Source organism: Schistocerca gregaria, chromosome 3 (genome assembly GCF_023897955.1).
Source record: "Schistocerca gregaria isolate iqSchGreg1 chromosome 3, iqSchGreg1.2, whole genome shotgun sequence".
Classification (NCBI taxonomy): domain Eukaryota; kingdom Metazoa; phylum Arthropoda; class Insecta; order Orthoptera; family Acrididae; genus Schistocerca; species Schistocerca gregaria.
The window spans coordinates 313,888,214-313,903,259 of NC_064922.1; the positions used below are offsets into that span (position 1 = coordinate 313,888,214).

The window sequence follows — 15,046 nt, forward strand, 5'->3', positions numbered from 1 at the left end:
ATAAGAGCTTAGCAGCGTCGACTCCGTGGCGCAACGGTAGCGCGTCTGACTCCAGATCAGAAGGTTGCGTGTTCAAATCACGTCGGGGTCACAGTGAAATTTTCGTTTACGGAAGCCATGGACGAGTATGTCAATTTAATCAGATACCAAACGATTACAGAGAACGGACGAACAGAACCTGCTTGAAAAAAGCTACTAGTGAATTTTCGCATTCTGACATTAAGGTGAAGGCGCCGACTCGCACTTTCTCCAGGCGCGAAGTGTCTAATATTTTTGTTATTTATATCGTTTAACGCTAATATATAACTGAGAGATAATGATTACGCAATATTTTGCTCGATTAGACGTCTTTAGCCAGACAGAGTATAACAATTTTCCTTAAGTTATGGGGATAGAAAGTTTGTGAAAGGGGGTATAGCTCAGTTGTAGAGCATTCGTCTGCAGATCGAGAGGTCCCCGGTTCAATCCCGGGTGCCCCCTTCATTTTTCAGTATCTTGAAAAAACAAATAACGATTGTCGCATTTAGTTGCAAATACATGTTTGAAATGATTGAGATGCACTCCGCACGCCATACCGAAGGCTTTGGAGCAACATTTCAATGGGGGGATCGCAGGCCAGGGTCTTGCAGGTCATCGTCCTCCCGCTAAGGCGTCGAACTGTAAGAAATCCACTTGCTTGGGGAAGAATCTTGTACGCTGAATTTGATAGAATATGGTGCTAGGCAAAAGTTTTCATATACTGCTGCACGGAGAAACAAAAATTGGAGGAGCTGGGATTTGAACCCAGGACTTCCTGCATGCGAAGCAGACACTCTACCACTGAGTTACACCCCCGCCAGAGCAAGTACATCTGGGAAGAGTCTCTCGTGGATCCTACTGTCATTATTTCTTAGGTTTGAACGGTACAGTAAGTGTTCGAGGAACCTATTCATGATAAGAGCTTAGCAGCGTCGACTCCGTGGCGCAACGGTAGCGCGTCTGACTCCAGATCAGAAGGTTGCGTGTTCAAATCACGTCGGGGTCACAGTGAAATTTTCGTTTACGGAAGCCATGGACGAGTATGTCAATTTAATCAGATACCAAACGATTACAGAGAACGGACGAACAGAACCTGCTTGAAAAAAGCTACTAGTGAATTTTCGCATTCTGACATTAAGGTGAAGGCGCCGACTCGCACTTTCTCCAGGCGCGAAGTGTCTAATATTTTTGTTATTTATATCGTTTAACGCTAATATATAACTGAGAGATAATGATTACGCAATATTTTGCTCGATTAGACGTCTTTAGCCAGACAGAGTATAACAATTTTCCTTAAGTTATGGGGATAGAAAGTTTGTGAAAGGGGGTATAGCTCAGTCGTAGAGCATTCGACTGCAGATCGAGAGGTCCCCGGTTCAATCCCGGGTGCCCCCTTCATTTTTCAGTATCTTGAAAAAACAAATAACGATTGTCGCATTTAGTTGCAAATACATGTTTGAAATGATTGAGATGCACTCCGCACGCCATACCGAAGGCTTTGGAGCAACATTTCAATGGGGGGATCGCAGGCCAGGGTCTTGCAGGTCATCGTCCTCCCGCTAAGGCGTCGAACTGTAAGAAATCCACTTGCTTGGGGAAGAATCTTGTACGCTGAATTTGATAGAATATGGTGCTAGGCAAAAGTTTTCATATACTGCTGCACGGAGAAACAAAAATTGGAGGAGCTGGGATTTGAACCCAGGACTTTCTGCATGCGAAGCAGACACTCTACCACTGAGTTACACCCCCGCCAGAGCAAGTACATCTGGGAAGAGTCTCTCGTGGATCCTACTGTCATTATTTCTTAGGTTTGAACGGTACAGTAAGTGTTCGAGGAACCTATTCATGATAAGAGCTTAGCAGCGTCGACTCCGTGGCGCAACGGTAGCGCGTCTGACTCCAGATCAGAAGGTTGCGTGTTCAAATCACGTCGGGGTCACAGTGAAATTTTCGTTTACGGAAGCCATGGACGAGTATGTCAATTTAATCAGATACCAAACGATTACAGAGAACGGACGAACAGAACCTGCTTGAAAAAAGCTACTAGTGAATTTTCGCATTCTGACATTAAGGTGAAGGCGCCGACTCGCACTTTCTCCAGGCGCGAAGTGTCTAATATTTTTGTTATTTATATCGTTTAACGCTAATATATAACTGAGAGATAATGATTACGCAATATTTTGCTCGATTAGACGTCTTTAGCCAGACAGAGTATAATAATTTTCCTTAAGTTATGGGGATAGAAAGTTTGTGAAAGGGGGTATAGCTCAGTCGTAGAGCATTCGACTGCAGATCGAGAGGTCCCCGGTTCAATCCCGGGTGCCCCCTTCATTTTTCAGTATCTTGAAAAAACAAATAACGATTGTCGCATTTAGTTGCAAATACATGTTTGAAATGATTGAGATGCACTCCGCACGCCATACCGAAGGCTTTGGAGCAACATTTCAATGGGGGGATCGCAGGCCAGGGTCTTGCAGGTCATCGTCCTCCCGCTAAGGCGTCGAACTGTAAGAAATCCACTTGCTTGGGGAAGAATCTTGTACGCTGAATTTGATAGAATATGGTGCTAGGCAAAAGTTTTCATATACTGCTGCACGGAGAAACAAAAATTGGAGGAGCTGGGATTTGAACCCAGGACTTTCTGCATGCGAAGCAGACACTCTACCACTGAGTTACACCCCCGCCAGAGCAAGTACATCTGGGAAGAGTCTCTCGTGGATCCTACTGTCATTATTTCTTAGGTTTGAACGGTACAGTAAGTGTTCGAGGAACCTATTCATGATAAGAGCTTAGCAGCGTCGACTCCGTGGCGCAACGGTAGCGCGTCTGACTCCAGATCAGAAGGTTGCGTGTTCAAATCACGTCGGGGTCACAGTGAAATTTTCGTTTACGGAAGCCATGGACGAGTATGTCAATTTAATCAGATACCAAACGATTACAGAGAACGGACGAACAGAACCTGCTTGAAAAAAGCTACTAGTGAATTTTCGCATTCTGACATTAAGGTGAAGGCGCCGACTCGCACTTTCTCCAGGCGCGAAGTGTCTAATATTTTTGTTATTTATATCGTTTAACGCTAATATATAACTGAGAGATAATGATTACGCAATATTTTGCTCGATTAGACGTCTTTAGCCAGACAGAGTATAACAATTTTCCTTAAGTTATGGGGACAGAAAGTTTGTGAAAGGGGGTATAGCTCAGTCGTAGAGCATTCGACTGCAGATCGAGAGGTCCCCGGTTCAATCCCGGGTGCCCCCTTCATTTTTCAGTATCTTGAAAAAACAAATAACGATTGTCGCATTTAGTTGCAAATACATGTTTGAAATGATTGAGATGCACTCCGCACGCCATACCGAAGGCTTTGGAGCAACATTTCAATGGGGGGATCGCAGGCCAGGGTCTTGCAGGTCATCGTCCTCCCGCTAAGGCGTCGAACTGTAAGAAATCCACTTGCTTGGGGAAGAATCTTGTACGCTGAATTTGATAGAATATGGTGCTAGGCAAAAGTTTTCATATACTGCTGCACGGAGAAACAAAAATTGGAGGAGCTGGGATTTGAACCCAGGACTTTCTACATGCGAAGCAGACACTCTACCACTGAGTTACACCCCCGCCAGAGCAAGTACATCTGGGAAGAGTCTCTCGTGGATCCTACTGTCATTATTTCTTAGGTTTGAACGGTACAGTAAGTGTTCGAGGAACCTATTCATGATAAGAGCTTAGCAGCGTCGACTCCGTGGCGCAACGGTAGCGCGTCTGACTCCAGATCAGAAGGTTGCGTGTTCAAATCACGTCGGGGTCACAGTGAAATTTTCGTTTACGGAAGCCATGGACGAGTATGTCAATTTAATCAGATACCAAACGATTACAGAGAACGGACGAACAGAACCTGCTTGAAAAAAGCTACTAGTGAATTTTCGCATTCTGACATTAAGGTGAAGGCGCCGACTCGCACTTTCTCCAGGCGCGAAGTGTCTAATATTTTTGTTATTTATATCGTTTAACGCTAATATATAACTGAGAGATAATGATTACGCAATATTTTGCTCGATTAGACGTCTTTAGCCAGACAGAGTATAATAATTTTCCTTAAGTTATGGGGATAGAAAGTTTGTGAAAGGGGGTATAGCTCAGTCGTAGAGCATTCGACTGCAGATCGAGAGGTCCCCGGTTCAATCCCGGGTGCCCCCTTCATTTTTCAGTATCTTGAAAAAACAAATAACGATTGTCGCATTTAGTTGCAAATACATGTTTGAAATGATTGAGATGCACTCCGCACGCCATACCGAAGGCTTTGGAGCAACATTTCAATGGGGGGATCGCAGGCCAGGGTCTTGCAGGTCATCGTCCTCCCGCTAAGGCGTCGAACTGTAAGAAATCCACTTGCTTGGGGAAGAATCTTGTACGCTGAATTTGATAGAATATGGTGCTAGGCAAAAGTTTTCATATACTGCTGCACGGAGAAACAAAAATTGGAGGAGCTGGGATTTGAACCCAGGACTTTCTGCATGCGAAGCAGACACTCTACCACTGAGTTACACCCCCGCCAGAGCAAGTACATCTGGGAAGAGTCTCTCGTGGATCCTACTGTCATTATTTCTTAGGTTTGAACGGTACAGTAAGTGTTCGAGGAACCTATTCATGATAAGAGCTTAGCAGCGTCGACTCCGTGGCGCAACGGTAGCGCGTCTGACTCCAGATCAGAAGGTTGCGTGTTCAAATCACGTCGGGGTCACAGTGAAATTTTCGTTTACGGAAGCCATGGACGAGTATGTCAATTTAATCAGATACCAAACGATTACAGAGAACGGACGAACAGAACCTGCTTGAAAAAAGCTACTAGTGAATTTTCGCATTCTGACATTAAGGTGAAGGCGCCGACTCGCACTTTCTCCAGGCGCGAAGTGTCTAATATTTTTGTTATTTATATCGTTTAACGCTAATATATAACTGAGAGATAATGATTACGCAATATTTTGCTCGATTAGACGTCTTTAGCCAGACAGAGTATAACAATTTTCCTTAAGTTATGGGGATAGAAAGTTTGTGAAAGGGGGTATAGCTCAGTCGTAGAGCATTCGACTGCAGATCGAGAGGTCCCCGGTTCAATCCCGGGTGCCCCCTTCATTTTTCAGTATCTTGAAAAAACAAATAACGATTGTCGCATTTAGTTGCAAATACATGTTTGAAATGATTGAGATGCACTCCGCACGCCATACCGAAGGCTTTGGAGCAACATTTCAATGGGGGGATCGCAGGCCAGGGTCTTGCAGGTCATCGTCCTCCCGCTAAGGCGTCGAACTGTAAGAAATCCACTTGCTTGGGGAAGAATCTTGTACGCTGAATTTGATAGAATATGGTGCTAGGCAAAAGTTTTCATATACTGCTGCACGGAGAAACAAAAATTGGAGGAGCTAGGATTTGAACCCAGGACTTTCTGCATGCGAAGCAGACACTCTACCACTGAGTTACACCCCCGCCAGAGCAAGTACATCTGGGAAGAGTCTCTCGTGGATCCTACTGTCATTATTTCTTAGGTTTGAACGGTACAGTAAGTGTTCGAGGAACCTATTCATGATAAGAGCTTAGCAGCGTCGACTCCGTGGCGCAACGGTAGCGCGTCTGACTCCAGATCAGAAGGTTGCGTGTTCAAATCACGTCGGGGTCACAGTGAAATTTTCGTTTACGGAAGCCATGGACGAGTATGTCAATTTAATCAGATACCAAACGATTACAGAGAACGGACGAACAGAACCTGCTTGAAAAAAGCTACTAGTGAATTTTCGCATTCTGACATTAAGGTGAAGGCGCCGACTCGCACTTTCTCCAGGCACGAAGTGTCTAATATTTTTGTTATTTATATCGTTTAACGCTAATATATAACTGAGAGATAATGATTACGCAATATTTTGCTCGATTAGACGTCTTTAGCCAGACAGAGTATAACAATTTTCCTTAAGTTATGGGGATAGAAAGTTTGTGAAAGGGGGTATAGCTCAGTCGTAGAGCATTCGACTGCAGATCGAGAGGTCCCCGGTTCAATCCCGGGTGCCCCCTTCATTTTTCAGTATCTTGAACAAACAAATAACGATTGTCGCATTTAGTTGCAAATACGTGTTTGAAATGATTGAGATGCACTCCGCACGCCATACCGAAGGCTTTGGAGCAACATTTCAATGGGGGGATCGCAGGCCAGGGTCTTGCAGGTCATCGTCCTCCCGCTAAGGCGTCGAACTGTAAGAAATCCACTTGCTTGGGGAAGAATCTTGTACGCTGAATTTGATAGAATATGGTGCTAGGCAAAAGTTTTCATATACTGCTGCACGGAGAAACAAAAATTGGAGGAGCTGGGATTTGAACCCAGGACTTTCTGCATGCGAAGCAGACACTCTACCACTGAGTTACACCCCCGCCAGAGCAAGTACATCTGGGAAGAGTCTCTCGTGGATCCTACTGTCATTATTTCTTAGGTTTGAACGGTACAGTAAGTGTTCGAGGAACCTATTCATGATAAGTGCTTAGCAGCGTCGACTCCGTGGCGCAACGGTAGCGCGTCTGACTCCAGATCAGAAGGTTGCGTGTTCAAATCACGTCGGGGTCACAGTGAAATTTTCGTTTACGGAAGCCATGGACGAGTATGTCAATTTAATCAGATACCAAACGATTACAGAGAACGGACGAACAGAACCTGCTTGAAAAAAGCTACTAGTGAATTTTCGCATTCTGACATTAAGGTGAAGGCGCCGACTCGCACTTTCTCCAGGCGCGAAGTGTCTAATATTTTTGTTATTTATATCGTTTAACGCTAATATATAACTGAGAGATAATGATTACGCAATATTTTGCTCGATTAGACGTCTTTAGCCAGACAGAGTATAATAATTTTCCTTAAGTTATGGGGATAGAAAGTTTGTGAAAGGGGGTATAGCTCAGTCGTAGAGCATTCGACTGCAGATCGAGAGGTCCCCGGTTCAATCCCGGGTGCCCCCTTCATTTTTCAGTATCTTGAAAAAACAAATAACGATTGTCGCATTTAGTTGCAAATACATGTTTGAAATGATTGAGATGCACTCCGCACGCCATACCGAAGGCTTTGGAGCAACATTTCAATGGGGGGATCGCAGGCCAGGGTCTTGCAGGTCATCGTCCTCCCGCTAAGGCGTCGAACTGTAAGAAATCCACTTGCTTGGGGAAGAATCTTGTACGCTGAATTTGATAGAATATGGTGCTAGGCAAAAGTTTTCATATACTGCTGCACGGAGAAACAAAAATTGGAGGAGCTGGGATTTGAACCCAGGACTTTCTGCATGCGAAGCAGACACTCTACCACTGAGTTACACCCCCGCCAGAGCAAGTACATCTGGGAAGAGTCTCTCGTGGATCCTACTGTCATTATTTCTTAGGTTTGAACGGTACAGTAAGTGTTCGAGGAACCTATTCATGATAAGAGCTTAGCAGCGTCGACTCCGTGGCGCAACGGTAGCGCGTCTGACTGCAGATCAGAAGGTTGCGTGTTCAAATCACGTCGGGGTCACAGTGAAATTTTCGTTTACGGAAGCCATGGACGAGTATGTCAATTTAATCAGATACCAAACGATTACAGAGAACGGACGAACAGAACCTGCTTGAAAAAAGCTACTAGTGAATTTTCGCATTCTGACATTAAGGTGAAGGCGCCGACTCGCACTTTCTCCAGGCGCGAAGTGTCTAATATTTTTGTTATTTATATCGTTTAACGCTAATATATAACTGAGAGATAATGATTACGCAATATTTTGCTCGATTAGACGTCTTTAGCCAGACAGAGTATAACAATTTTCCTTAAGTTATGGGGATAGAAAGTTTGTGAAAGGGGGTATAGCTCAGTCGTAGAGCATTCGACTGCAGATCGAGAGGTCCCCGGTTCAATCCCGGGTGCCCCCTTCATTTTTCAGTATCTTGAAAAAACAAATAACGATTGTCGCATTTAGTTGCAAATACATGTTTGAAATGATTGAGATGCACTCCGCACGCCATACCGAAGGCTTTGGAGCAACATTTCAATGGGGGGATCGCAGGCCAGGGTCTTGCAGGTCATCGTCCTCCCGCTAAGGCGTCGAACTGTAAGAAATCCACTTGCTTGGGGAAGAATCTTGTACGCTGAATTTGATAGAATATGGTGCTAGGCAAAAGTTTTCATATACTGCTGCACGGAGAAACAAAAATTGGAGGAGCTGGGATTTGAACCCAGGACTTTCTGCATGCGAAGCAGACACTCTACCACTGAGTTACACCCCCGCCAGAGCAAGTACATCTGGGAAGAGTCTCTCGTGGATCCTACTGTCATTATTTCTTAGGTTTGAACGGTACAGTAAGTGTTCGAGGAACCTATTCATGATAAGAGCTTAGCAGCGTCGACTCCGTGGCGCAACGGTAGCGCGTCTGACTCCAGATCAGAAGGTTGCGTGTTCAAATCACGTCGGGGTCACAGTGAAATTTTCGTTTACGGAAGCCATGGACGAGTATGTCAATTTAATCAGATACCAAACGATTACAGAGAACGGACGAACAGAACCTGCTTGAAAAAAGCTACTAGTGAATTTTCGCATTCTGACATTAAGGTGAAGGCGCCGACTCGCACTTTCTCCAGGCGCGAAGTGTCTAATATTTTTGTTATTTATATCGTTTAACGCTAATATATAACTGAGAGATAATGATTACGCAATATTTTGCTCGATTAGACGTCTTTAGCCAGACAGAGTATAACAATTTTCCTTAAGTTATGGGGATAGAAAGTTTGTGAAAGGGGGTATAGCTCAGTCGTAGAGCATTCGACTGCAGATCGAGAGGTCCCCGGTTCAATCCCGGGTGCCCCCTTCATTTTTCAGTATCTTGAAAAAACAAATAACGATTGTCGCATTTAGTTGCAAATACATGTTTGAAATGATTGAGATGCACTCCGCACGCCATACCGAAGGCTTTGGAGCAACATTTCAATGGGGGGATCGCAGGCCAGGGTCTTGCAGGTCATCGTCCTCCCGCTAAGGCGTCGAACTGTAAGAAATCCACTTGCTTGGGGAAGAATCTTGTACGCTGAATTTGATAGAATATGGTGCTAGGCAAAAGTTTTCATATACTGCTGCACGGAGAAACAAAAATTGGAGGAGCTGGGATTTGAACCCAGGACTTTCTGCATGCGAAGCAGACACTCTACCACTGAGTTACACCCCCGCCAGAGCAAGTACATCTGGGAAGAGTCTCTCGTGGATCCTACTGTCATTATTTCTTAGGTTTGAACGGTACAGTAAGTGTTCGAGGAACCTATTCATGATAAGAGCTTAGCAGCGTCGACTCCGTGGCGCAACGGTAGCGCGTCTGACTCCAGATCAGAAGGTTGCGTGTTCAAATCACGTCGGGGTCACAGTGAAATTTTCGTTTACGGAAGCCATGGACGAGTATGTCAATTTAATCAGATACCAAACGATTACAGAGAACGGACGAACAGAACCTGCTTGAAAAAAGCTACTAGTGAATTTTCGCATTCTGACATTAAGGTGAAGGCGCCGACTCGCACTTTCTCCAGGCGCGAAGTGTCTAATATTTTTGTTATTTATATCGTTTAACGCTAATATATAACTGAGAGATAATGATTACGCAATATTTTGCTCGATTAGACGTCTTTAGCCAGACAGAGTATAACAATTTTCCTTAAGTTATGGGGATAGAAAGTTTGTGAAAGGGGGTATAGCTCAGTCGTAGAGCATTCGACTGCAGATCGAGAGGTCCCCGGTTCAATCCCGGGTGCCCCCTTCATTTTTCAGTATCTTGAAAAAACAAATAACGATTGTCGCATTTAGTTGCAAATACATGTTTGAAATGATTGAGATGCACTCCGCACGCCATACCGAAGGCTTTGGAGCAACATTTCAATGGGGGGATCGCAGGCCAGGGTCTTGCAGGTCATCGTCCTCCCGCTAAGGCGTCGAACTGTAAGAAATCCACTTGCTTGGGGAAGAATCTTGTACGCTGAATTTGATAGAATATGGTGCTAGGCAAAAGTTTTCATATACTGCTGCACGGAGAAACAAAAATTGGAGGAGCTGGGATTTGAACCCAGGACTTTCTGCATGCGAAGCAGACACTCTACCACTGAGTTACACCCCCGCCAGAGCAAGTACATCTGGGAAGAGTCTCTCGTGGATCCTACTGTCATTATTTCTTAGGTTTGAACGGTACAGTAAGTGTTCGAGGAACCTATTCATGATAAGAGCTTAGCAGCGTCGACTCCGTGGCGCAACGGTAGCGCGTCTGACTCCAGATCAGAAGGTTGCGTGTTCAAATCACGTCGGGGTCACAGTGAAATTTTCGTTTACGGAAGCCATGGACGAGTATGTCAATTTAATCAGATACCAAACGATTACAGAGAACGGACGAACAGAACCTGCTTGAAAAAAGCTACTAGTGAATTTTCGCATTCTGACATTAAGGTGAAGGCGCCGACTCGCACTTTCTCCAGGCGCGAAGTGTCTAATATTTTTGTTATTTATATCGTTTAACGCTAATATATAACTGAGAGATAATGATTACGCAATATTTTGCTCGATTAGACGTCTTTAGCCAGACAGAGTATAATAATTTTCCTTAAGTTATGGGGATAGAAAGTTTGTGAAAGGGGGTATAGCTCAGTCGTAGAGCATTCGACTGCAGATCGAGAGGTCCCCGGTTCAATCCCGGGTGCCCCCTTCATTTTTCAGTATCTTGAAAAAACAAATAACGATTGTCGCATTTAGTTGCAAATACATGTTTGAAATGATTGAGATGCACTCCGCACGCCATACCGAAGGCTTTGGAGCAACATTTCAATGGGGGGATCGCAGGCCAGGGTCTTGCAGGTCATCGTCCTCCCGCTAAGGCGTCGAACTGTAAGAAATCCACTTGCTTGGGGAAGAATCTTGTACGCTGAATTTGATAGAATATGGTGCTAGGCAAAAGTTTTCATATACTGCTGCACGGAGAAACAAAAATTGGAGGAGCTGGGATTTGAACCCAGGACTTTCTGCATGCGAAGCAGACACTCTACCACTGAGTTACACCCCCGCCAGAGCAAGTACATCTGGGAAGAGTCTCTCGTGGATCCTACTGTCATTATTTCTTAGGTTTGAACGGTACAGTAAGTGTTCGAGGAACCTATTCATGATAAGAGCTTAGCAGCGTCGACTCCGTGGCGCAACGGTAGCGCGTCTGACTCCAGATCAGAAGGTTGCGTGTTCAAATCACGTCGGGGTCACAGTGAAATTTTCGTTTACGGAAGCCATGGACGAGTATGTCAATTTAATCAGATACCAAACGATTACAGAGAACGGACGAACAGAACCTGCTTGAAAAAAGCTACTAGTGAATTTTCGCATTCTGACATTAAGGTGAAGGCGCCGACTCGCACTTTCTCCAGGCGCGAAGTGTCTAATATTTTTGTTATTTATATCGTTTAACGCTAATATATAACTGAGAGATAATGATTACGCAATATTTTGCTCGATTAGACGTCTTTAGCCAGACAGAGTATAACAATTTTCCTTAAGTTATGGGGATAGAAAGTTTGTGAAAGGGGGTATAGCTCAGTCGTAGAGCATTCGACTGCAGATCGAGAGGTCCCCGGTTCAATCCCGGGTGCCCCCTTCATTTTTCAGTATCTTGAAAAAACAAATAACGATTGTCGCATTTAGTTGCAAATACATGTTTGAAATGATTGAGATGCACTCCGCACGCCATACCGAAGGCTTTGGAGCAACATTTCAATGGGGGGATCGCAGGCCAGGGTCTTGCAGGTCATCGTCCTCCCGCTAAGGCGTCGAACTGTAAGAAATCCACTTGCTTGGGGAAGAATCTTGTACGCTGAATTTGATAGAATATGGTGCTAGGCAAAAGTTTTCATATACTGCTGCACGGAGAAACAAAAATTGGAGGAGCTGGGATTTGAACCCAGGACTTTCTGCATGCGAAGCAGACACTCTACCACTGAGTTACACCCCCGCCAGAGCAAGTACATCTGGGAAGAGTCTCTCGTGGATCCTACTGTCATTATTTCTTAGGTTTGAACGGTACAGTAAGTGTTCGAGGAACCTATTCATGATAAGAGCTTAGCAGCGTCGACTCCGTGGCGCAACGGTAGCGCGTCTGACTCCAGATCAGAAGGTTGCGTGTTCAAATCACGTCGGGGTCACAGTGAAATTTTCGTTTACGGAAGCCATGGACGAGTATGTCAATTTAATCAGATACCAAACGATTACAGAGAACGGACGAACAGAACCTGCTTGAAAAAAGCTACTAGTGAATTTTCGCATTCTGACATTAAGGTGAAGGCGCCGACTCGCACTTTCTCCAGGCGCGAAGTGTCTAATATTTTTGTTATTTATATCGTTTAACGCTAATATATAACTGAGAGATAATGATTACGCAATATTTTGCTCGATTAGACGTCTTTAGCCAGACAGAGTATAACAATTTTCCTTAAGTTATGGGGATAGAAAGTTTGTGAAAGGGGGTATAGCTCAGTCGTAGAGCATTCGACTGCAGATCGAGAGGTCCCCGGTTCAATCCCGGGTGCCCCCTTCATTTTTCAGTATCTTGAAAAAACAAATAACGATTGTCGCATTTAGTTGCAAATACATGTTTGAAATGATTGAGATGCACTCCGCACGCCATACCGAAGGCTTTGGAGCAACATTTCAATGGGGGGATCGCAGGCCAGGGTCTTGCAGGTCATCGTCCTCCCGCTAAGGCGTCGAACTGTAAGAAATCCACTTGCTTGGGGAAGAATCTTGTACGCTGAATTTGATAGAATATGGTGCTAGGCAAAAGTTTTCATATACTGCTGCACGGAGAAACAAAAATTGGAGGAGCTGGGATTTGAACCCAGGACTTTCTGCATGCGAAGCAGACACTCTACCACTGAGTTACACCCCCCCCAGTGCAAGTACATCTGGGAAGAGTCTCTCGTGGATCCTACTGTCATTATTTCTTAGGTTTGAACGGTACAGTAAGTGTTCGAGGAACCTATTCATGATAAGAACTTAGCAGCGTCGACTCCGTGGCGCAACGGTAGCGCGTCTGACTCCAGATCAGAAGGTTGCGTGTTCAAATCACGTCGGGGTCACAGTGAAATTTTCGTTTACGGAAGCCATGGACGAGTATGTCAATTTAATCAGATACCAAACGATTACAGAGAACGGACGAACAGAACCTGCTTGAAAAAAGCTACTAGTGAATTTTCGCATTCTGACATTAAGGTGAAGGCGCCGACTCGCACTTTCTCCAGGCGCGAAGTGTCTAATATTTTTGTTATTTATATCGTTTAACGCTAATATATAACTGAGAGATAATGATTACGCAATATTTTGCTCGATTAGACGTCTTTAGCCAGACAGAGTATAATAATTTTCCTTAAGTTATGGGGATAGAAAGTTTGTGAAAGGGGGTATAGCTCAGTCGTAGAGCATTCGACTGCAGATCGAGAGGTCCCCGGTTCAATCCCGGGTGCCCCCTTCATTTTTCAGTATCTTGAAAAAACAAATAACGATTGTCGCATTTAGTTGCAAATACATGTTTGAAATGATTGAGATGCACTCCGCACGCCATACCGAAGGCTTTGGAGCAACATTTCAATGGGGGGATCGCAGGCCAGGGTCTTGCAGGTCATCGTCCTCCCGCTAAGGCGTCGAACTGTAAGAAATCCACTTGCTTGGGGAAGAATCTTGTACGCTGAATTTGATAGAATATGGTGCTAGGCAAAAGTTTTCATATACTGCTGCACGGAGAAACAAAAATTGGAGGAGCTGGGATTTGAACCCAGGACTTTCTGCATGCGAAGCAGACACTCTACCACTGAGTTACACCCCCGCCAGAGCAAGTACATCTGGGAAGAGTCTCTCGTGGATCCTACTGTCATTATTTCTTAGGTTTGAACGGTACAGTAAGTGTTCGAGGAACCTATTCATGATAAGAGCTTAGCAGCGTCGACTCCGTGGCGCAACGGTAGCGCGTCTGACTCCAGATCAGAAGGTTGCGTGTTCAAATCACGTCGGGGTCACAGTGAAATTTTCGTTTACGGAAGCCATGGACGAGTATGTCAATTTAATCAGATACCAAACGATTACAGAGAACGGACGAACAGAACCTGCTTGAAAAAAGCTACTAGTGAATTTTCGCATTCTGACATTAAGGTGAAGGCGCCGACTCGCACTTTCTCCAGGCGCGAAGTGTCTAATATTTTTGTTATTTATATCGTTTAACGCTAATATATAACTGAGAGATAATGATTACGCAATATTTTGCTCGATTAGACGTCTTTAGCCAGACAGAGTATAACAATTTTCCTTAAGTTATGGGGATAGAAAGTTTGTGAAAGGGGGTATAGCTCAGTCGTAGAGCATTCGACTGCAGATCGAGAGGTCCCCGGTTCAATCCCGGGTGCCCCCTTCATTTTTCAGTATCTTGAAAAAACAAATAACGATTGTCGCATTTAGTTGCAAATACATGTTTGAAATGATTGAGATGCACTCCGCACGCCATACCGAAGGCTTTGGAGCAACATTTCAATGGGGGGATCGCAGGCCAGGGTCTTGCAGGTCATCGTCCTCCCGCTAAGGCGTCGAACTGTAAGAAATCCACTTGCTTGGGGAAGAATCTTGTACGCTGAATTTGATAGAATATGGTGCTAGGCAAAAGTTTTCATATACTGCTGCACGGAGAAACAAAAATTGGAGGAGCTGGGATTTGAACCCAGGACTTTCTGCATGCGAAGCAGACACTCTACCACTGAGTTACACCCCCGCCAGAGCAAGTACATCTGGGAAGAGTCTCTCGTGGATCCTACTGTCATTATTTCTTAGGTTTGAACGGTACAGTAAGTGTTCGAGGAACCTATTCATGATAAGAGCTTAGCAGCGTCGACTCCGTGGCGCAACGGTAGCGCGTCTGACTCCAGATCAGAAGGTTGCGTGTTCAAATCACGTCGGGGTCACAGTGAAATTTTCGTTTACGGAAGCCA

The 15,046-nt window shown here is 44.7% G+C and overlaps 49 non-coding genes across 49 annotated transcripts; 33 read left to right on the top strand and 16 right to left on the bottom strand.

Annotated features, from left to right (window-relative positions):
- Window positions 1–19: 19 nt before the first annotated feature.
- Trnaw-cca (transfer RNA tryptophan (anticodon CCA)) lies at window positions 20–91 on the top strand. Its single transcript has one exon. It is a non-coding gene; the product is annotated as a tRNA-Trp (tRNA).
- Window positions 92–408: 317 nt separating this feature from the next.
- Window positions 409–480, top strand: Trnac-gca (transfer RNA cysteine (anticodon GCA)). Its single transcript has one exon. It is a non-coding gene; the product is annotated as a tRNA-Cys (tRNA).
- A 282-nt stretch (window positions 481–762) lies between these two features.
- On the bottom strand, window positions 763–834 carry Trnaa-cgc (transfer RNA alanine (anticodon CGC)). Its single transcript has one exon. It is a non-coding gene; the product is annotated as a tRNA-Ala (tRNA).
- A 118-nt stretch (window positions 835–952) lies between these two features.
- Trnaw-cca (transfer RNA tryptophan (anticodon CCA)) lies at window positions 953–1,024 on the top strand. The gene has a single exon. It is a non-coding gene; the product is annotated as a tRNA-Trp (tRNA).
- A 317-nt stretch (window positions 1,025–1,341) lies between these two features.
- Trnac-gca (transfer RNA cysteine (anticodon GCA)) lies at window positions 1,342–1,413 on the top strand. The gene has a single exon. It is a non-coding gene; the product is annotated as a tRNA-Cys (tRNA).
- Window positions 1,414–1,695: 282 nt separating this feature from the next.
- On the bottom strand, window positions 1,696–1,767 carry Trnaa-cgc (transfer RNA alanine (anticodon CGC)). The gene has a single exon. It is a non-coding gene; the product is annotated as a tRNA-Ala (tRNA).
- A 118-nt stretch (window positions 1,768–1,885) lies between these two features.
- On the top strand, window positions 1,886–1,957 carry Trnaw-cca (transfer RNA tryptophan (anticodon CCA)). The gene has a single exon. It is a non-coding gene; the product is annotated as a tRNA-Trp (tRNA).
- Window positions 1,958–2,274: 317 nt separating this feature from the next.
- Window positions 2,275–2,346, top strand: Trnac-gca (transfer RNA cysteine (anticodon GCA)). The gene has a single exon. It is a non-coding gene; the product is annotated as a tRNA-Cys (tRNA).
- Window positions 2,347–2,628: 282 nt separating this feature from the next.
- Trnaa-cgc (transfer RNA alanine (anticodon CGC)) lies at window positions 2,629–2,700 on the bottom strand. The gene has a single exon. It is a non-coding gene; the product is annotated as a tRNA-Ala (tRNA).
- Window positions 2,701–2,818: 118 nt separating this feature from the next.
- On the top strand, window positions 2,819–2,890 carry Trnaw-cca (transfer RNA tryptophan (anticodon CCA)). The gene has a single exon. It is a non-coding gene; the product is annotated as a tRNA-Trp (tRNA).
- Window positions 2,891–3,207: 317 nt separating this feature from the next.
- Trnac-gca (transfer RNA cysteine (anticodon GCA)) lies at window positions 3,208–3,279 on the top strand. The gene has a single exon. It is a non-coding gene; the product is annotated as a tRNA-Cys (tRNA).
- A 282-nt stretch (window positions 3,280–3,561) lies between these two features.
- Window positions 3,562–3,633, bottom strand: Trnaa-cgc (transfer RNA alanine (anticodon CGC)). Its single transcript has one exon. It is a non-coding gene; the product is annotated as a tRNA-Ala (tRNA).
- A 118-nt stretch (window positions 3,634–3,751) lies between these two features.
- Window positions 3,752–3,823, top strand: Trnaw-cca (transfer RNA tryptophan (anticodon CCA)). Its single transcript has one exon. It is a non-coding gene; the product is annotated as a tRNA-Trp (tRNA).
- A 317-nt stretch (window positions 3,824–4,140) lies between these two features.
- On the top strand, window positions 4,141–4,212 carry Trnac-gca (transfer RNA cysteine (anticodon GCA)). The gene has a single exon. It is a non-coding gene; the product is annotated as a tRNA-Cys (tRNA).
- A 282-nt stretch (window positions 4,213–4,494) lies between these two features.
- On the bottom strand, window positions 4,495–4,566 carry Trnaa-cgc (transfer RNA alanine (anticodon CGC)). The gene has a single exon. It is a non-coding gene; the product is annotated as a tRNA-Ala (tRNA).
- A 118-nt stretch (window positions 4,567–4,684) lies between these two features.
- On the top strand, window positions 4,685–4,756 carry Trnaw-cca (transfer RNA tryptophan (anticodon CCA)). The gene has a single exon. It is a non-coding gene; the product is annotated as a tRNA-Trp (tRNA).
- Window positions 4,757–5,073: 317 nt separating this feature from the next.
- Window positions 5,074–5,145, top strand: Trnac-gca (transfer RNA cysteine (anticodon GCA)). The gene has a single exon. It is a non-coding gene; the product is annotated as a tRNA-Cys (tRNA).
- A 282-nt stretch (window positions 5,146–5,427) lies between these two features.
- Window positions 5,428–5,499, bottom strand: Trnaa-cgc (transfer RNA alanine (anticodon CGC)). The gene has a single exon. It is a non-coding gene; the product is annotated as a tRNA-Ala (tRNA).
- A 118-nt stretch (window positions 5,500–5,617) lies between these two features.
- On the top strand, window positions 5,618–5,689 carry Trnaw-cca (transfer RNA tryptophan (anticodon CCA)). Its single transcript has one exon. It is a non-coding gene; the product is annotated as a tRNA-Trp (tRNA).
- Window positions 5,690–6,006: 317 nt separating this feature from the next.
- Trnac-gca (transfer RNA cysteine (anticodon GCA)) lies at window positions 6,007–6,078 on the top strand. Its single transcript has one exon. It is a non-coding gene; the product is annotated as a tRNA-Cys (tRNA).
- A 282-nt stretch (window positions 6,079–6,360) lies between these two features.
- Trnaa-cgc (transfer RNA alanine (anticodon CGC)) lies at window positions 6,361–6,432 on the bottom strand. The gene has a single exon. It is a non-coding gene; the product is annotated as a tRNA-Ala (tRNA).
- Window positions 6,433–6,550: 118 nt separating this feature from the next.
- On the top strand, window positions 6,551–6,622 carry Trnaw-cca (transfer RNA tryptophan (anticodon CCA)). The gene has a single exon. It is a non-coding gene; the product is annotated as a tRNA-Trp (tRNA).
- Window positions 6,623–6,939: 317 nt separating this feature from the next.
- Window positions 6,940–7,011, top strand: Trnac-gca (transfer RNA cysteine (anticodon GCA)). The gene has a single exon. It is a non-coding gene; the product is annotated as a tRNA-Cys (tRNA).
- Window positions 7,012–7,293: 282 nt separating this feature from the next.
- On the bottom strand, window positions 7,294–7,365 carry Trnaa-cgc (transfer RNA alanine (anticodon CGC)). The gene has a single exon. It is a non-coding gene; the product is annotated as a tRNA-Ala (tRNA).
- Window positions 7,366–7,483: 118 nt separating this feature from the next.
- Trnac-gca (transfer RNA cysteine (anticodon GCA)) lies at window positions 7,484–7,555 on the top strand. Its single transcript has one exon. It is a non-coding gene; the product is annotated as a tRNA-Cys (tRNA).
- Window positions 7,556–7,872: 317 nt separating this feature from the next.
- On the top strand, window positions 7,873–7,944 carry Trnac-gca (transfer RNA cysteine (anticodon GCA)). The gene has a single exon. It is a non-coding gene; the product is annotated as a tRNA-Cys (tRNA).
- Window positions 7,945–8,226: 282 nt separating this feature from the next.
- Trnaa-cgc (transfer RNA alanine (anticodon CGC)) lies at window positions 8,227–8,298 on the bottom strand. The gene has a single exon. It is a non-coding gene; the product is annotated as a tRNA-Ala (tRNA).
- Window positions 8,299–8,416: 118 nt separating this feature from the next.
- Window positions 8,417–8,488, top strand: Trnaw-cca (transfer RNA tryptophan (anticodon CCA)). Its single transcript has one exon. It is a non-coding gene; the product is annotated as a tRNA-Trp (tRNA).
- A 317-nt stretch (window positions 8,489–8,805) lies between these two features.
- Window positions 8,806–8,877, top strand: Trnac-gca (transfer RNA cysteine (anticodon GCA)). Its single transcript has one exon. It is a non-coding gene; the product is annotated as a tRNA-Cys (tRNA).
- A 282-nt stretch (window positions 8,878–9,159) lies between these two features.
- Trnaa-cgc (transfer RNA alanine (anticodon CGC)) lies at window positions 9,160–9,231 on the bottom strand. Its single transcript has one exon. It is a non-coding gene; the product is annotated as a tRNA-Ala (tRNA).
- Window positions 9,232–9,349: 118 nt separating this feature from the next.
- On the top strand, window positions 9,350–9,421 carry Trnaw-cca (transfer RNA tryptophan (anticodon CCA)). The gene has a single exon. It is a non-coding gene; the product is annotated as a tRNA-Trp (tRNA).
- Window positions 9,422–9,738: 317 nt separating this feature from the next.
- Trnac-gca (transfer RNA cysteine (anticodon GCA)) lies at window positions 9,739–9,810 on the top strand. The gene has a single exon. It is a non-coding gene; the product is annotated as a tRNA-Cys (tRNA).
- A 282-nt stretch (window positions 9,811–10,092) lies between these two features.
- Window positions 10,093–10,164, bottom strand: Trnaa-cgc (transfer RNA alanine (anticodon CGC)). The gene has a single exon. It is a non-coding gene; the product is annotated as a tRNA-Ala (tRNA).
- Window positions 10,165–10,282: 118 nt separating this feature from the next.
- On the top strand, window positions 10,283–10,354 carry Trnaw-cca (transfer RNA tryptophan (anticodon CCA)). Its single transcript has one exon. It is a non-coding gene; the product is annotated as a tRNA-Trp (tRNA).
- Window positions 10,355–10,671: 317 nt separating this feature from the next.
- Trnac-gca (transfer RNA cysteine (anticodon GCA)) lies at window positions 10,672–10,743 on the top strand. The gene has a single exon. It is a non-coding gene; the product is annotated as a tRNA-Cys (tRNA).
- Window positions 10,744–11,025: 282 nt separating this feature from the next.
- Trnaa-cgc (transfer RNA alanine (anticodon CGC)) lies at window positions 11,026–11,097 on the bottom strand. The gene has a single exon. It is a non-coding gene; the product is annotated as a tRNA-Ala (tRNA).
- Window positions 11,098–11,215: 118 nt separating this feature from the next.
- Trnaw-cca (transfer RNA tryptophan (anticodon CCA)) lies at window positions 11,216–11,287 on the top strand. The gene has a single exon. It is a non-coding gene; the product is annotated as a tRNA-Trp (tRNA).
- A 317-nt stretch (window positions 11,288–11,604) lies between these two features.
- Window positions 11,605–11,676, top strand: Trnac-gca (transfer RNA cysteine (anticodon GCA)). Its single transcript has one exon. It is a non-coding gene; the product is annotated as a tRNA-Cys (tRNA).
- A 282-nt stretch (window positions 11,677–11,958) lies between these two features.
- Trnaa-cgc (transfer RNA alanine (anticodon CGC)) lies at window positions 11,959–12,030 on the bottom strand. Its single transcript has one exon. It is a non-coding gene; the product is annotated as a tRNA-Ala (tRNA).
- Window positions 12,031–12,148: 118 nt separating this feature from the next.
- Window positions 12,149–12,220, top strand: Trnaw-cca (transfer RNA tryptophan (anticodon CCA)). The gene has a single exon. It is a non-coding gene; the product is annotated as a tRNA-Trp (tRNA).
- A 317-nt stretch (window positions 12,221–12,537) lies between these two features.
- Window positions 12,538–12,609, top strand: Trnac-gca (transfer RNA cysteine (anticodon GCA)). The gene has a single exon. It is a non-coding gene; the product is annotated as a tRNA-Cys (tRNA).
- Window positions 12,610–12,891: 282 nt separating this feature from the next.
- Trnaa-cgc (transfer RNA alanine (anticodon CGC)) lies at window positions 12,892–12,963 on the bottom strand. Its single transcript has one exon. It is a non-coding gene; the product is annotated as a tRNA-Ala (tRNA).
- A 118-nt stretch (window positions 12,964–13,081) lies between these two features.
- Trnaw-cca (transfer RNA tryptophan (anticodon CCA)) lies at window positions 13,082–13,153 on the top strand. The gene has a single exon. It is a non-coding gene; the product is annotated as a tRNA-Trp (tRNA).
- Window positions 13,154–13,470: 317 nt separating this feature from the next.
- Trnac-gca (transfer RNA cysteine (anticodon GCA)) lies at window positions 13,471–13,542 on the top strand. Its single transcript has one exon. It is a non-coding gene; the product is annotated as a tRNA-Cys (tRNA).
- Window positions 13,543–13,824: 282 nt separating this feature from the next.
- Window positions 13,825–13,896, bottom strand: Trnaa-cgc (transfer RNA alanine (anticodon CGC)). Its single transcript has one exon. It is a non-coding gene; the product is annotated as a tRNA-Ala (tRNA).
- Window positions 13,897–14,014: 118 nt separating this feature from the next.
- On the top strand, window positions 14,015–14,086 carry Trnaw-cca (transfer RNA tryptophan (anticodon CCA)). The gene has a single exon. It is a non-coding gene; the product is annotated as a tRNA-Trp (tRNA).
- A 317-nt stretch (window positions 14,087–14,403) lies between these two features.
- Trnac-gca (transfer RNA cysteine (anticodon GCA)) lies at window positions 14,404–14,475 on the top strand. The gene has a single exon. It is a non-coding gene; the product is annotated as a tRNA-Cys (tRNA).
- Window positions 14,476–14,757: 282 nt separating this feature from the next.
- On the bottom strand, window positions 14,758–14,829 carry Trnaa-cgc (transfer RNA alanine (anticodon CGC)). Its single transcript has one exon. It is a non-coding gene; the product is annotated as a tRNA-Ala (tRNA).
- Window positions 14,830–14,947: 118 nt separating this feature from the next.
- Window positions 14,948–15,019, top strand: Trnaw-cca (transfer RNA tryptophan (anticodon CCA)). Its single transcript has one exon. It is a non-coding gene; the product is annotated as a tRNA-Trp (tRNA).
- The last annotated feature ends 27 nt before the right edge of the window (window positions 15,020–15,046 follow it).